Raw genomic sequence first — 18099 nt, 5'->3', positions numbered from 1 at the left:
GTGTGTTCAAAGCAAGGGGGAGTATTTTGAGGGGAATTAAAGGTAATGTGTCTTTTACTGTAATAAATTTTTTATTTAAACATTCACTGTATTTTTTTTTATCACACCTCATACAATGAAAAGCAAAGACTTCCAGGAGGAAACGTTGTTGTACTTTGTTCTACCACAACTCCAAGTAGTCGCAGGGTCAGCTGAGTACAATTGATGTCACATGTAAGAGAAACAATTTTCATGGAAATAATTTTGGATGTTTACAAAGAATGTTTTTGAAAATAAGGAATCTACCACCACCACCTCCTCCTTTGTTACAGAAACAAAACTCAGAGTTTTAGCCCTGGAAAGAATCTTCAGGATGGAAAATTCCAGAGCTATCCCCATTGATTTAAACATCTTGTGATTTTTCTCATTTCTCTTTGAATTGCCACCCCCATGATGTCCCCTTCCCCCAGAGTATTTCATGATAACTCTGTGCTTCTAGATGAGGCTTTTTGGTGGGGGTGAGCTAGTTAAGGGTCCCCATCGCGTACGTGCGTGTGCGTGTGCGTGTGTGTGTGTGTGTGTGTGTGTGTGTGTCCTGACTATATTCTTCATAAGAACAGTTCTATAGGATGTGGAGATGATAAGGACATGGCCAATCAACCCAAAGAAAATGCTGATCATTGATAATGAATTATGTCAAGAACATATCTTCTTAGCGTCCAGTTTTAATGGTCCCATACGATGCTCATTCATAAACATTCATGAATATAGAAGCACACTCTTCCCCTAAATGTAGAAGATTAGGAAATTAGGGAAATAAAAAATAAAACGAACATAACATAGCCTAACCTAACCTAACAAATATTGGCATGATGGCTTTGGCTTTTCTCTAATGACTCTGATTTTGAGAGTTTTTGGCATTAATTCTATATAGCATGTAGTAGTTAAGTGCACAGATTCTGAAGCTGACTGGATGGGTGAGAATCCCAGCTGTTATTTATCAAGTTGTGGTACCTTGGGCACATTATTTAACCTCTCTGCCTTCATTTTATCATCTGAAAGTGGAGGTATTAATTGTACCTGCCTCTTAACATTATTGTGAAAATTCAATATGTAATACATAGTAAACAATGCCTGGCACACCTGTATAGTAGTTAACATCTATATACATGTAACCCCAAAGTATGGCAGAATTTTGCCAGCCACCACACCTTCTATGTCTCTGGACCCATCCAACCATTCCAGGTGTAAGTGGAGGAGGGAAAATGGAAGGGTCAAGGTCAGGCCATTTTTGTCATTTGATATTCCACAGATAACCTCTGGCCTCACTGTATCTCGCCATATGATGGAGATCTTTGGCCCCATGGAGCAACAGTATTTTCTTTATGGCATGGGCACCAGCCAGTATACATATAGATGCTAGCTGTTAGGAACCGGTGCTGCCATACTGGTGCATCCTGGCTAAATATTAGCCCTGCTTCTGTCTTCCTAAACAGAAGCCAGTTATTTATCTTCATAGGTGCCATACACATCTGAGCATTGACCAGTGGTCCCTCATGCCCCCCCCCCAACTGTAGGGTCTCTCTGTTTACGGGTACCTCCTCCAACTTCCTTCCACTATCAAAATTACACAGTGGTTTTGGATTTGAGATTGAAATGGTGGGACTTGCTCCCTCTGTATTCCCTCTATAGAGTCTCTGATACACAGCCTCCTTCAACTGAGTTTAATTTATACCTCTCATTTGGATTTCTGCTGTCAGCACTCACAGATAACTATTTTATAGCTGTCATGCAGGGTGACAGGCGGGATCTCTTCTGGGGTCTCTGGTCCCACTCCTCGCATCAGAACACAGGATATGGTGAGGCCAAACAGGAACACCCACGGAGCCATAGATAGGGGAGTCATACCACTATATTCTCGCTGGCGGCTGGGTTGGAGACACAGGAAGCGGGAGCCACACGATCCACAACCTGCCGTCCACGTGTCTCTGCCAACCAACCTCACTTGCTAGCTGCAATCTGTCTCTCTGCAATCCGCAATCCACACTCGGCCACGACTACGCCACGCCAGGACACCACACCACCACGCCACACTTTGTTAGCTTAGCCACGGCAGTTATATCAGTGGCTAATGGCTAACCAGTAACAGCCGATGGCCAACTAGTCACAGCTGATGGCCATCTACTACCCGAGCCAGCACCTTTCTATGTGAGGCCAAGAGCCTGGAGACTGCTCTCTGGGGCTCTGTCCCCACAATAGCTCTCTTACAATAGATCAGAAAGCTTTTCAGAGTTCCCCTTCCCCATCTCCTGCCCACCTCTCTGTAGCTATAGAACCCTTTAGGGGAAACTTTGCAAAACCAATCTTGTTTACAGACATTTCATTCTCACTATAGGTGATGGGGCTTAGAGTTGTCTTTCTCCTCCTTGCATTCTAGTAAAGCACTGGCCCCTACCTCCCAATGCCCTCCCCCACTCAGTCCTTTTATCTCTCCAGGAGTGCCTCCAAACTCCTGTGCTGTGCATTCTGTTCACACAAGGGTCCCAATGCCCACTGTGGACAAATCGATTTCCACAACCACAACACATATCTCCAGCCCATCTCACCTAAGGGCATTTCAACAAGTCTCTTCAGCTGCTGCAACTCAAAGAAACTGACATTTAGTCAGGATATGACAAGCCTCCTAGTAAAAGTATTGAAGTGGCATTAACTAGAATTTCCCCCTCTCCACTCAAAATCTGGTATATTTCTCAGAGATGGATACCTCTCTGTCCTCAGTCTCCCTCCTTCAGATGGCCATGAGCCAATCAGTCTCTGGCCCTGCTCTGCTTCTTCCATCTCCTGCTGATGCTGGGAAGTCAGCTACCCCACCATCCTGCTTCCTTTCCCATGATGTGGTACAATGGGAGTGGGTATCTTGTATTTCCTCTTTCCAAGAGGCCAACTGCCCAAGACTCTGAATTGCCTAGACCCTAACCTTCACCACTGGTACCCTGCTAGCTGACATCACATGCTCACTTTGGTTATTTGTAAGCTCCATGGTCCCTGAGAGCAGTGGTTCTTATCTAGAATGATTTTGCTCCCCAGGGGACATTTGGCAATGTCTGGAGACATTTTTGGTCATCACAACTGGGAAGTGGGGAAGCTACTGGCATCTAGTGGGTAGAGATCAGGGATGCTGGAAAATATCCTACTATGCACAGGCAGCCCCCCCACAACAAAAATTTACCTGGCCCCTAATGTCAGTAGTGCAGAAGTTGAGACATGCTGTGGAGGGACTTCCTGCCTCACTGGACTCCTGGATGGCTGCTCCATAAGATGGTTTGTCCTCAAGGACCCTTTTGCTGGTCATCCCATCAATAAGTCCACTAATGGACTTATATCCCATCAATAAGTCTTTCCTACTAATTGATATTTCAATTGCAACTATCTGTCCCTTGCATGCTTGCATACCACAAGCGGTAGTGGTCTGCCTGACCTTCATTTCTAACTCAGCACTTAGTCTGCAGGTTGGTTATACCTGAGGATTCTCAAGGTCTGCTTCATGATTTCTTTAGCTATCACTTTCACTTTCTGGTAAATTCTTTCTCACTACTAGCAACCTTCCAACTTGCTAACTGGACCAAACCATTCCAATTCTATTGCTGGTACCACCTAATACCTTTAGTAAAACAAAATCCAAGACCTCTAAGATAAGTCCACTTATCTTAGATATTAGCCCTGAAAGAAAAGCAGTAGGTCAAGAAAACAATCTATTAAAGGACATAAAAATAAAGTCCTGAATCAATGGAGAAACATACCTTATTATAATTATAAAGATGTGACTTCTAAATATCTGTAAATTTAGTGCCACCCCAACCAAAACCCCAAAGTGATTTTTTTAACTTGACAAAATGATTCTAAAGTTTAGAAAGCATAATGATGTCAAAATAGCTAATGCCCAAAAAGGAGGATTAAGAAACAAAGGCTTGTCCTAGCAGACATTAAAATGACTGATGTAGCTACTTAAGAAGGGGCATTTACAGAAGAACAAAGTTGGAGGACTGACACTACCTAACTTCCAGGCTTACTACGAAGCTACAGTAACCAAGTAACCAAGTAACTACAGTAACCAAGACAGTGTGGTATTGGTGAAAGAAAAGACAAATAAATCAATGGAACAGAATAGAGTACCCAGAAATAGACCCCCATAAATATACTCAACTGACCTTTGACAAAGGAGCAATGATAATACAATGGAGCAAAGATATGAGGTATGATCCAAAAATATGGTGAATGTTTAAATTAAAAAAGTTATTACTGTAAAAGACACATTGCCATTAATCCTCCTCAAAATCCTCGCCCTTGTTTCGAACGCATTTATTCCATCGTTCTTGGCACTTTCTGAAGCAGTTCTGGAAGTCCTCTTTCATGAGTGTCTTTAGTTGTGCTGTCATGGCTGCCTCAATGTCCTGAATCAATTCAAAAAGTTTACCTTTCACAGTCATTTTGACTTTGGGGAAGAGCCAGAAGTCACACATTGCCAGATCTGGTGAATAAACTGGTTGAGGACACACTGTAATGTCTTTATTTGACAGAAATTGCCATATGTGATGTGTGACACAGAATCTTTCCATTGTGATCACAAAATACAGTGAATGCTGCTGCTGAGTGACATCCAATGGAAAGGCATGGATATTCAATATGGGCAGAGGCGCGTGAACATTAGTAACAGTGTGTGACAAGTTTCAAATTGTTCGTTGCAGTCACTCAGATGTGAACTACGCTTGAGAGAAAGTGTGTTTTCAAGTGTACCATAAATCATCCTCCATCATGACAACGCTCCGTGTCACATATCGCTTCTGGTATACCGCAATTTCTGTCAAACAAAAATATTACGGTGTGTCCTGATCCACCTTATTCATGGGATTTGGCACCGTGTGACTTCTGACTCTTCCCCAAAGTCAAAATGACCGTGAAAGGTAACTGTTTTGAATGGACTCAGGACATTGAAGCAGCCACGACAGCACAACTAAAGACACTCATGAAAGAAGACTTCCAGAGCTGCTTCAGAAAGTGGCAAAAATGATTGGATAAGTGTGTTCGATTGAAGGGAAGTATTTTGAAGTGGATTAATGCCAATGCCTTTTACTGTACTAACTTTTTTTTTAATTTAAACATTCACCATGTCATTTGATCACACTGTGTAGTCTCTTCAACAAGTGATGCTGGAAAACTGGACATCTACATGCAAAAAAGTAAATCTAGACTCATACCTTACACTCTTCACAAAAATTAGCTCAAAATGTATCACAAATGTAAATGTAAAATGCAAAACTGTGAAACTCTTAGAAGATAACAGGAGAAAACCTAGATGACTTTGGATATAGTGATGCCTTTTTAGATACAACACCCAAAACAGATCCCTGAAAGAAATAATAAGTTAAACTTCATTAAAATTTAAAACTTCTGTGAAAGACAATGTCAAGAGAATAAGAAGACAAGGCACAGACTAAGAGAAAATATTTGCAAAAAAAGAAAACAGCATTTACAAGGATGTTCCACATCATATGTCATCAGGAAAATGTAAATGAAAACAACCATGAGATACCAGTACACACCTATTAGAATGGCCAAAATCTGGACCTCTGACAACACCAAATGCTGGAAAGGATGTGGAGCAGCAGGAACTCTCATTCACTGCTGGTCAGAATGCAAAATGGCACAGACACTTTGGAAGATAGACTGGCACTTTCTAGGCATACTCTCACCATGTGATCCAGTGATTGCACTCCTTGGTATTTACCCAAAGGAGCTGAAAACTTACGTCCACACAAAAACGTGCACAAGGATGTTTATAATGGTTTTATTCATCATTGCCAAACTTTGGCAGCAACCAAGATGTCCTTCCATAGGTGAATGGGTAAACTGTGGTACATCCAGACAACGGAATATTGATATTCAGTGCTAAAAACAAATTAGCTGTCAAGCCATGAAAAAACATGAAAGAAACTTAGAGGCATAGTACTAAGTGAAAAAAGCCAATGTGAAAGGCTGCATACTGTCTAATTTCAACTATGACATTCTTGAAAAGGCAAAACTATGGTGACATGAAAAAGATCAGTGGTTTCCAAGAGTTGGGGGTGGGAAGGGAGGATTATGTGGAGCGCAAAGGATTTTTAGGGCAGTGAAAATGCTCTGTATGATACCATATTGATGGATACACGTCATTATAGATTTCTTCAAACCCCTAGAATGCACAACACCAAGAGTGAACCATAATATAAATTATGGACTTTGGGTCATTCTGATGTGTCAATGTAGGTTCATCAGTCATAACAAATGCACCCCTCTGGTGGGAGATGTTGGTAGTGGGGGAGGTTGTGTGTACGTGTGAGGAAATTTCTGTACTGTCTCCTCAATTTTGCTGCGAACCATAAACTGCTCTAAACAAATTAAGTCTTTGGTTGTTTCCATGGCTTGGCCACCGTAAGTAAAGCTGCAATGAACATTGGAGCACACGTGTCTTTATGGATAAATGTTTTCAGATTTTTGGGGTAGATACCCAGGAGAGGGATTGCTGGGTCATCTGGTAATTCTATTCATAACTTTTTGAGGAACCTCCACACTGCCTTCCAGAGTAGCTGCACCAGTCTGCACTCCCACCAACACTGTGTGAGAGTTCCTTTAAAAGAAATGGGGGGAAAAAACCTGGGCATTTACTAATATACAAATAGGCGGAAGAATGTAAGATGTGTATATAAAAATCTATATGAGAATCTGGTGTAAAAAGGCATGCTCTTAACCACAACACAGAGGAATCAAGGGGGAAAGAAGAGAGATCCAGGAAAATAAGAGGAAAGAAGGAAGGAGGAGGGAAAATTCAGTTCACCGACGCTGGATGGTACCCAGCCTCCTCCAGCCATACCTAGGCTCTTGCAATCCCCACTCTGTCTCTGTTACCGTTTTACCCTGGAAATAAGACCTAACCGGAAAATAAGCCCTAGCATGATTTTTCAGGAGGACATACCCTGAACATAAGCCCTAATGTGTCTTTTGAAGCAAAAATTAATATAAGACCCAGTCTTATTTTCGGGGAAACACGGTATCAGAGCTTCCTAAGATCATTTGACTTGGGCAAAAGGGTTAAAACCAATGAAATAAGTGGTGCCCAGAGGAATAAATGTTATTTTTGTATTGTGAAAAACAACTGTTTTCAGAAGGAACCCATGTGAATTCAGGAATAAAAAATACTGCCTTTTTGGTTTTGGTTTTCTCCTCTCTGTCTAAGCACAACCTAGAGCAACAAAATCAAAAGATTCCCTTATGCCTTTTCCCCACTGTTTAGCTGTAATCTAAACAAGAAAAGGCCTTATATTCTGGGAAGACTAGAGACTAAACTGAACATAACTCCAGTTTCTCAAATAAATTCTAAGAAGCCTCTGTCTAGTCTTCATATGTTTTGTGCCACAACTTTAGGGTTCTATAAGAAATTAAAGCTTTACATAGAGCAAACACTATTCACCTACTTGTTCTCTAGCCCAACCTCTTTCCTGAGCTCTAGAGATGCTTGTTGGGCTTCTCTCTTTGGGGACCCACAGGCACCTCATGATCACCTGCCCCCCATCTCTTCCTTAGGAACGTACTTCTCTTCCAGTGTTCTCCGTCTCTGTCGCAACTGCTCAAGTCTGCCTTTACTATAGACAACATGTAGCAAATGGATGGGACTGTGTTTATGTGTCACCAACCATCCTTCCAACTGTTTAAGTGAACTATGATAGCTAATTGTTCAATGGATAATGCAAAAATCCTTCCCATAAAAACACCTAGAAATATTTTATAATATATTACGTCACAAATAGATATTTCATACCATTTCCCCTCTCCTCAAGCCTCCCGTTTCCTCACCACCATGTCACTGTCAGCAAATGGTCTTTCTTCTGATTTCACTGAAGAAACAAAAACAAAAAACAAAAACAGGGGGAATCAGAAGAGAATGCCCTCATCCTCCAGGTTGCCAAGTCTACCAGCCTCCTTGCTGCCTTTCCTGGTGACTTCATCCAACGTATTGGCCATAGATATGCTGATGGCATCCAAATTTGTATCTCCAACGAGATTTCTCTAAACTCAAAAATCCTATGCCCAATTGTACAATGACCTCTCCCCTTGCATATCTCAAATTTAACCTGGTCAAAGAGGCTTCTTGATTTCCATCCCCCAAACTTGCTCTTTTCCCAGACCCTCTTTCTCTCCACACCTTGCATCTAATCCTTCAGCATTTTTTTTTGGCTGTTACCTTCAAAATATACCTCTAATCTTACCCTTTCTCACCATCTCCATTACTACCATCCTAGTCCAAATAACTTGGGATGAAAACTGCCTGGCCAACCACAATAGCTTTGTAACTTATCTCCCTTCATCCACAGTTTACTACCTTAGAGTCTATTGTCAACTCAACAGCAGAATTGATCCTTTTAAAACATAAGGCAAATCATGTCATGCCTCTGTGCAAACCTCCCAATGGCTTCTCTTCTCATTTCAATAAAAGCAAATGCCTCCAAAGCCCTGGCTGATCTGTCACTTTGTTACCTGTGGAGTACGGCTGCGATTCCTCTCCACTTCCCGCTCTGCTCCAGTCACACAGGCCTCCTTGCTGTTCCTTGAACACACCGTGTCCACTTCCACCTCAGGGCATTTGTACTTGCTCTTACCTCTGCTCTTGTAATGCTCTTGTCCAAAATAACACCATAGTTTTCTTTCTCATTTCATTCAGGTTTCTATTCAAATGTCACCTTATCACAGATGCCTTCCCTGAAATAATAACTGCTCACCTCACTCCCAGCACTCCCCATCCCCTTATACCCTGCTTACTTTTTCTTTATACCAATTAACACCTTCTGACATTATAGTGTTGCATTTTGTGGTTTGTTTATGGTTTGTCTCCCTCAACTAGAATGTAAGCTTCATGAGGGCAGGGTTTTTGTCTTGTTCACCACTATAACCCCAGCTCTAAAAACAGTTCCTGGCCCATAGTAGATGCTCAATTAAAAATATACTGAATGAATGGCTAAAAAGCACAGTTGAGAGTGCAAAAATATAAAGTGTCAGAAAGGACGCGAGAACTAAGATCTACAGTGGTATTCGAATAACCTGTGTTCTACTGACTTGAGATTTAATCACTGTGGCCAAGACTGCTCGTCACCCCCCAATATCCATTCTCCTCTACATCCATAGTAACAGAACTCCTATATTGTAGTTGGACAAATAGCCAGCCAACCAGAATAAAGACTACCGTGACTAAGTTGTGACCAATGGGATATAAAAGCAAATGTCGTATGGAAGCTACTGAGAATCTTCCTTCAAATTCAGCAGTTATGCCCCTTCTTACTCTTTCCTGCTGGCTGGAATGTAAAAGTGAAGGTAAGAGCTGGAGCATCCGTCTTGGACCATGAGGTGACTTGAAAAACAGGGGTAACAGAGAGGAACAACAAGATAGGGAGAGCCTGAGTGCCTGAGAGCGTGGTGAGGACAAACACTCCATACCAGCCTGAACTGCCTTCCTCTGGACGGTTATGAGCGACAAATTTTTTCTCTTGTTTGTGCCACTATTATTTTGGAGCCCTGTTGCTCTCAGCTGAACCTAATAGTAATTAGGACAATGTACATACATAGAGGGAGCCAAGGCCTTGGGGCCAAAAACTTCCTGTAAGTCCTAGACCCTTAATTAGATATTCCCTCAGTGAAACGGCAAATTAGAAAACAAAAGCCTGTCCACTGGCAAAGGAGACTAAATGAAAGGTTGCCTACCTAGGGTTCTGGGCAGAAAAATAAATAGGGCTCCCCTGAGAAATAACCACTAATGGGGAAGGATTTTCTAAACAAGTTATAACAAATTTAATAAAGCTAAGTAATGGGTATATGTGTGTCCATCATGTTGGTCCCTATACATTTCTGTAGGCTTGAAATACTAATAATAAAAACACAAAACATAAAAATAATCCAGTCATTTTATCTAAAGAAAAGACTATGTGAATGAACTAATCAGAGTCAGTTTTGGGGACGCAGAGAAAAAACCGAGAGTGGTTAGATGGGTGTGTGGGAGGGGGTTGGGGATAAGGGGAAAGGTGAAGGGATTTGGAAGCAGCTGGTAACCACAAGATGGCCTCAGGGTTTTTCTTTTGAAAATTAATTTGGGGAAGGTATTCTATAATGTTGTAAAGATTTTGTTGGGTATCCGATGGACATGCGTCCTATTTGGGAGACCACCTCAGGGATACTGTAGATACCTGATCATGGCATTGTACATCAGAAGCTAAACATTAATGAATGCCAACTATAATTTTATATATATAATGTGATGGTTCAGTGTGAGGTCGGAGGGATAGTGGATGGGGGGAGGGGGGTTCACAGTATGAGGGATATAAATGATGAACGTCTAAGTATTACCTTGTTTTGTACACCTGAAACAAATAAATTAATTAATTAAAAAAAAAAAATAATAATCCAGTCATTTTGACAAAAAAATGAGAAAGCAAAAAAAATACATACTTCCATCATCCAAAAATGTTAAAAAGTTTACTTTTTTCCCCCATTCAATTCTAGTACTTATCAAACCCCTACGTTGTGCCCAAACAGTATACTGGACATTCCAGATACCCTGAGCCAATAATAATAACACTGTGACATTTCTGAGTGACGCTTTGCCATATGCACTGCAGAATACTCTTGCAAAAGGATCACAGCTCTGTTAGGAAGTATCTTTAAAATGTATGTTTAAATATTCAATATTCATCATTTTCTGTAAATAACAGTGACTAATACTTTTATTGACAATTTGCTATGTGCCAGGACCTGTTCTAAGTACTTTACATGATTTAACACATCTAATCCTCACAACACCCTCTAACATATTTTATTATTTCTGAAGTATACTATCAAAATCATCCACATTTTCAAAACGAGGAAGCTGAGGCCCAGAGAAGTTAAGTAACTTGCACAAGGTCACACAGCTAGTGAATGATGGAGCCAGGATTCAAACCAAGCAGTCTGGCTTCAGAACCCTTGCTCTTAACCACTATGAAATCTTATTTTCAGTATTGTTAATGTTACAATAATAGTACTTTTGGTTGATTGTGTGGCAAGTGGAATCATTAACGCAAGTTGATAATTGACCTCCAACATGGCATTGCCTTAATTAATCTCATTTCATGTGTGTATGGCTTGTCTCCTTAATCAGCCAGTTTCTGAAAGGCAGACTCTGTATTTTAAGACAATACTTTTTGTAGGTTGCTACGTAACTTCAACAGTGTTATTTGCCCACAGAAAGTTTTCAGTGGGTACTACTGAATGATTGAAAGGAAATGCAAGAAAACTCATGAACCTTTCCACACGGAGGCATAAAAGTTAAATTTCCTAGGTCAATCAGGAAGGATATTCCTCAAGAGAATCTTTTAGTTTTCACTAACCTTTTGGTTAACAACAGCTTTATTGAGATATAATTCGCTCATTTCGAGTGATTCAATGATTTTCAGTATATCCATTGAGTTGTATGACCATCACCACAATCGATTTAAAATATTTCCATCACCCGCACTTCCCTCCTCCAAAAACGACCCTGTGTCCATTAGCACCATTAGCAGTCATTCCTCTTTTCATCCCACATCTCCTACCTGCCCTAGGGAACCATTAAATCAGTTTCTCTCTCTGTAGACTTGCCTCTTCTGAGCATCTCACATAATGGCAATCCGACAATATTTGGGCTCTGACGACCACCTTCTTTCATTTAGCATAATATTTTCAAGGTGGTATATCCATACAATGAACTATTACTTGGCAATAAAAAGGAATGATTCATTAACTATTTTGTGCAACCAATTTATTAATGTATTGCAATATTTCAGACATATTTACACTTTTTTTAAAAAAGTTTTACTTTTTTATTGCGGCAAAATATACATAACATAAAAATTTTCCATTTTAACCATTTTTAAGTGTACAGTTCAGTGGCATTAAGTACATTCACATTGTTGTGCAACTATTGCGACCATCCATCTCCAGAAATATTTCATCATCCCAAAATGAAACTCTGTATGCATAAAGCAATAACTCCCCATTTCCCACTCTCCCCAGCCTTTGGTGACCACCATTGTACCTCTTGTCTCTATGAATCTGACTATTCCAGACACCTCACATAAGAGGAATAATACAGTATATGTCTTTTTGTCTTGCTTATTTCACTGTGCATAATGTCTTCAAGGTTCATCCACGTTGTAGCATGTGATAAGAAGATTTCCTTCCTTTTTAAGGCTGAATAATATTCCATTGTATGTAAATACCATATTATGTTTATTTATCCATTTATTAATGGGCACTTGGGTGGCGCTTCTGCATTTTAGCTATTCTGAATAATGCTACCATGAACATGCATGCACAATACCTATTCAAGTCACTGCTATCACGTATTTTGAATATATACCTAGAAGTAGAATTGCTGGATCATATGATAATTTTGTTTTCAATTAAAGTTCATTGGGGTGACAACTGTTAGTAAAGTTACATTGATTTCAGGTGTACAATTCTGTACTACATCATCTGTAAATCCCATTGTGTGTTCACCACCCAGAGTCAGTTCTCCTTCCATCACCATATCTTTGATCCCCTTTACACTCATACACCAACCCCCTCCCCCTTTATCCTCTGATAACCACTAAACTATTGTCTGTGTCTATGAGTTTTTCTGTCTCATTTGATTGTCTTGTTCTTTTGTTGTTTTTGGTTTATATAACACATATCAGTGAAATATTATGGTTCTCTGATGTTTCAGTCTGACTTATTTCGCTTAGCATTATACTCTCAAGATCCATCCATGTTGGCACAAATGGTCCTATGTCACCTTTTCTTACAACCGAATAGTATTCCTATGGGTATACATACAACAAGTTCTTTATCCATTCATCTATCGAAGGGCATATTGGTTGTTCCCATGTCTTGGCCACCATAAATAAAACTGCAATGAACATTGGAGCACACTTGTCTTTACGGATAAATGTTTTCAGATTTTTTGCGTAGATACCCAGGAGAGGGATTGCTGGGTCATATGGTAATTCTATCATAATTTTTGGAGGAACCTCCACACTGCCTTCAATAGCGGCTGCACCAGACTGCATTCCCACCAACAGTGTACAACGGTTCCTTTTTCTCCACAGCCTCTCCAACACATGTTACTATTTGTCTTGTTGATGATAGCCATTCTGACTGGGGTGAAGTGATATCTCATTGTGGTTTTCATTTGCATTTCTCTGATGATTAGTGATGTTGAGCATTTTTTCATATGTCTATTTGCCATTCGTATATCCTCTTTGGAGAAATATCTCTTCAGGTCCTCTGCCCATTTTTCAATTGGGTTGTTTTATTTGTTGTTGTCGTTGAGTTGCATGAGTTCCTTGTATATTTTGGATATTAGCCCCTTATCGGAGGCACTGTTTGCAAAAGTCTTCTCCCATTCAGCTGGTTGCCTCTTTATTTTATCGATGGTTACCTGAAGCTGAGCAGAAGCTTTTAAGTTTGATATAGTTCCATTCATTTATTTTAGCTTTTACTTTGCTTGCCTTTCGGGTCAAATTCATGAAATGCTCTTTGAACCCAAGATCCATAAGTTTAGTACCTATGTTTTCTTCTATGCAGTTTATTGATTCAGGTCTTATGCTTAAGTCTTTGATGCATTTTGAATTAATTTTAGTACATGGTGACAGATAGCAGTCCAGTTTCATTCTTTTGCACGTGGCTTTCCAATTCTACAGCACCATTTATTGAAGAGGCTGTCTTTTCTCCATTGTATGTTTTTTGGTTCGTTGTCAAAAATTGTCTATCTATATTAATGTGGGTTTCTTTCTGGGTTCTCAACTCTATTCCATTGGTTTATGTGTCTGTTTTTCTGCCAATGCCATGCTGTTTTGATTATTGTAGCCCTGTGTAGTACAAGGTAAAGTCAGGGAGTGTGATACCTCGAGTATTGTTCTTTTTTCTGAAGATTGCTTTGGCTATTCGGGATCTTTTGTGGTTCCAAACAAATCTGATGACTTTTTGTTCTATTTCTTTAAAAAGTACCATTGGGATTTTGATGGGGATTGCATTAAATCTGTATATTGCTTTGGGTAGTATGGCCATTTTAACTATGTTAATTCTTTCAATCCATGAGCATGGATTGCCTTTCCATTTCTTTGTGTCTTCTTCATTTTTCTTTTAAAAATGTCTTATAGTTTTCAGCATATAGGTCTGTCACATCCTTGGTTAAGTTTATTCCCAGGTCTTTTATTCTTTTTGTTGCAATTGCAAAAGTAATTGTATTTTTTTTTTCATTTCTTTTTCTGAGATTTCATTGTTAGTACACAGGAATGCAAAGGACTTTTGTACATTGATTTTGTAGCCGGCAACTTTACTGTATTCGTTGATTGTTTCTAACAGCATTTTGGTGGAGGTTTTACGGTTTTCTATATATGGCATCATGTCGTCTGCAAAGAGTGACAATTTATCACTCTTTAGATGCCTTTCTTTCTCTTGCCTGATTGCTCTGGCGAGGACTTCCAACACTATGTTGAGAAGCACAGGTGATATGGCAGCCCTGTCGTGTTCCTGAACGTAGAGCAAAGGGCTTCAGTTTTTCACCGTTAATTAGGAGATTAGCTGAGGATTTGTCATATACGGTCTTTATTATGTTAAGGTATTTTCCTTCGATACCTATTTATTAAGTGTTTTAAACATAAATGGATGTCGTATCTTGTCAAATGCTTTTTCTGCATCAATTGATATAATCATACAATTTTTGTCCTTTATTTTGCTTATGTGATGTATCACATTGATAGATTTGGGGATGTTGAACCATCCTTGTGCCCCTGGGATAAATCCCACTTGGTCATGATGAATAATGTTTTTAATGTATTGTTGCATTCGGTTTGCTAGAATTTTGTTTTGGATTTTTGCATCTGTATTCAACAGAGATATTGGTCTCATTTTCTTTTTTCTGTTTTGCTTACCAGGTTTTGGTATCAGGGTAATGTTCGCCTCATAAAATGAGTTAGGGAGTACTGTCTCTTGTTCAATTTTTTGGAAGAGTTTGAGCAGGACAGGTATTACATCCACTTTGAAGGTTTGCTAGAATTCACTAGTGAGCCATCTGGTCCGGAATTTGCTTTTGGGATGGCTTTGGATGACTGATTCAATCTCATTACTGGTGTTCGGTCTATTTAGATTTTCCAGTTCTTCATGCTTCAGCCTAGGAAGGCCATATGTTTCTAAGAACGTGTCCATTTCTTCTTGATTATTGAATTTGGTGGCATATGGTCCTTCATAGTATTCTCAGGTGATCCTTTGTATTTCTGTGGCATCTGTGATAACTTCCCCGCTTTCATTTCTAATTTTGTTTATTTGTGACTTTTCTCTTTTTATCTTAGTGAGTCTGGCCAACGGTTTCTCAATTTTCTTAATCTTTCCCAAGAACCAGCTCTTCGTCATGTTAATTTTTTCTAGTGTCTTTTTGTTCTCTATTTCATTTAGTTCTGCTCTGATTTTTATTATTTCCATTCTTCTGCTGACCTTGGGTTTCATTTGTTTTCTTTTTCTAGTTCTTTAAGTTGTAACGTGAGGTTATTTATTTGGGATTTTTCTTGTTTCTTGAGATAGGCCTGTAATGATATAAATTTCCCTCTTAAAACTGCTTTGGCTGCATTCCAAAAATTGTGGTAGAATGTATTTTCATTGTGATTTGTTTCTATGTATCTTTTGATGTCTCCTCTTATTTCTTCTTTGACTCAGTTGCTCTATAAAAGTACGTTGTTTAATCTCCATGTATGTGTGGTTTTTCCTGCTTTCTTTTTGCAGTTGATATCCAATTTCAAAGCCTTGTGATCAGAGAATATGCTTGGTATGATTTCAATCTTCTTAAATTTGCTGACGCTAGTTTTATATCCCAATATATGGTCTATCCTTGAGAATGTTCAATGTACAGTACAAAAAATTGTTTAGTCTGATGTTTTAGGATGACGTGCTCTATAAATGTCAATTATGTCCATTTCATGTAATGTGTCATTTGGGCTGCTATTTCTTTATTTATTTTCTGTTTGGATGATCTATCCATAGCTGTCAATGATGTCTTTAGGTCCCCTAGTATAACTGTGTTTTGGTCAATTTCTCTCTTTAGTTCTGTTAGTAGTTGCTTGGTATATTTCAATGCTCCCTGACTGGGGGCATAAATATCAATGACTGTTTTGTCTTCTTGTTGTATAGACCCGTTTACCAGTATGAAATGTCCATCTTTGTGTCTCAGTATCATTTTTACCTTGAAGTCTGTTTCTTCTGATATCAGTATGGGTACACCTGATTTTCTCTGGATACGATTTGCTTGGAGTGTCAATTTCCACCTTTTCACTTTGAGACTATGCTTGTCCTTGTACCTGAGATGTGTCTCTTGGAGACGGCATATGGTTGGGTTTAGTTTTTTGATCCAATCTGCTACTCCGTGCCTTTTATTTGTGAGTTCATTCCATTTACATTTAGGGTGATTATTGATATGTGAGGATTTCATATCATTCTATCTTTAGTTTTTTAGTAAGACTGTGTCTCTATTGTTTCATTACTTTTTTGTTGTGTCTATTATTTCTGTGTGGTGGTATTCTATTATGTTTCCCTCTGTTTCTTCTTTTATTACAGTATGTATTTCAGTCCTGGAGTTTTTTTGAGTGGTTACCCTTATGTTTACGTAAAAAAAGTTTGATATTTAGAGTATTCCATTTTCTTCAGCATGCTTACTTTCTCTATCCCATATTCCGGTTCATGCCTTTACTCTCCCCCTTTTTTTGTTTTGGTTGCTACAAATTGTTCCTGTTGATGGTGGTCAAATAGCCTCCTTCAGTATTTCTTGTAGTGCACGTCATGTCTTAGAAAATTCCCTCAGCTTCTTTATGTCTGGAAAGGTCTTTATTCCTCCTTCATATCTAAAGGATATCTTTGCTGGATATATTATTCTTGGCTCATAATATCTCTCTTTCAATATTTTGAATATTTGGTTCCACTCCCTCCTGGTTTGTAGAGTTTCTGCTGAGGAATCTGGACGTAATCTAATGCGCTTTCTTTTGTAGGTTACCTTCTTCTTTTTACTGGCTGCTTTGAGTATTCTTTCTTTGTCGTTGATTTTAGACAGCTTGAATACAATGTGCCTTGAAGAAGGCCTGTTCGGGTTGAGGTAATTAGGTGTTCTATTTGCATCTCGGATTCGAGGATCCAGTTTTTTCCAGAAGTTTGGGAAGTTCTCGTTGACTATTTGTTTGAATATACTCTCTGTTCCGTTCTCTCTTTCTTCTCCTTCTGGTATGCCCATTATTCTTATATTGCTCTTTCTGATAGAGTCAGAATGCTCTTGTAGTGCTCTTTAATTTCTTTTAAGTCTCAAGTCTCTTTTTTCTTCCATCGGTTTAATTTCCAGATTTCTATCTTCGATGTCACTGATTGTTTACTCCATGTGGTCAACTCTACTACCTAAGGTGGCTATTTCATTCTTCATTTCTTTTATTGAGTTCTCAATTCCCAGGAATTCAATTTTGTTCTTTTTAAAAATTTCAATATCTTTGGTAAAATGTTCATGTTGTTGTTTGATTTTGTTTTTGAGTTCATTAAACTGCCTGTCTGTGTTTACTTGCATCTCGTTGAGTTTTTTCATTACTGCAATCTTGAATTTTCTGTCGTTTAAGTCATATATTTCCATATCTTTAAATTCATTTTCTGGAGACTTTTCACTTTCTTTCCGAGCTGTCTTGTTGCCTTGGTTATTCATGGCAATCACTGATTTATTATTTCTCTTCCTAGACGTATACAGGAGTGGGTTCTGCAACAGGTTGATAGGAAGAAGTCTTTCTTTTGTTTGCCTATACTTGTTGGTAGAATGTTTTATTTTCTCTCTGACTGCAGCCTGTTTCTCTCTCACACACTGTAGCGTTATGTTTTCCCTGCACTATTACAGCTTCTCAGACAGTGTGGCGATTCCCTGGAAGGCGGGCTTCTCCTCTGTTAACAGTTCATGTGAGTCATAGGGCACAGCGTCTGTGTGGGGATGTGGAGAGCTTTTGAAGTTCCACAGCTCTTTCTCCATCA

This window comes from Rhinolophus hipposideros, assembly GCF_964194185.1.
Source record: "Rhinolophus hipposideros genome assembly, chromosome: X".
NCBI lineage: Eukaryota > Metazoa > Chordata > Mammalia > Chiroptera > Rhinolophidae > Rhinolophus > Rhinolophus hipposideros.
The sequence above is the reverse complement of the archived record's forward strand: the minus strand, read 5'-3'. Positions refer to the sequence as shown.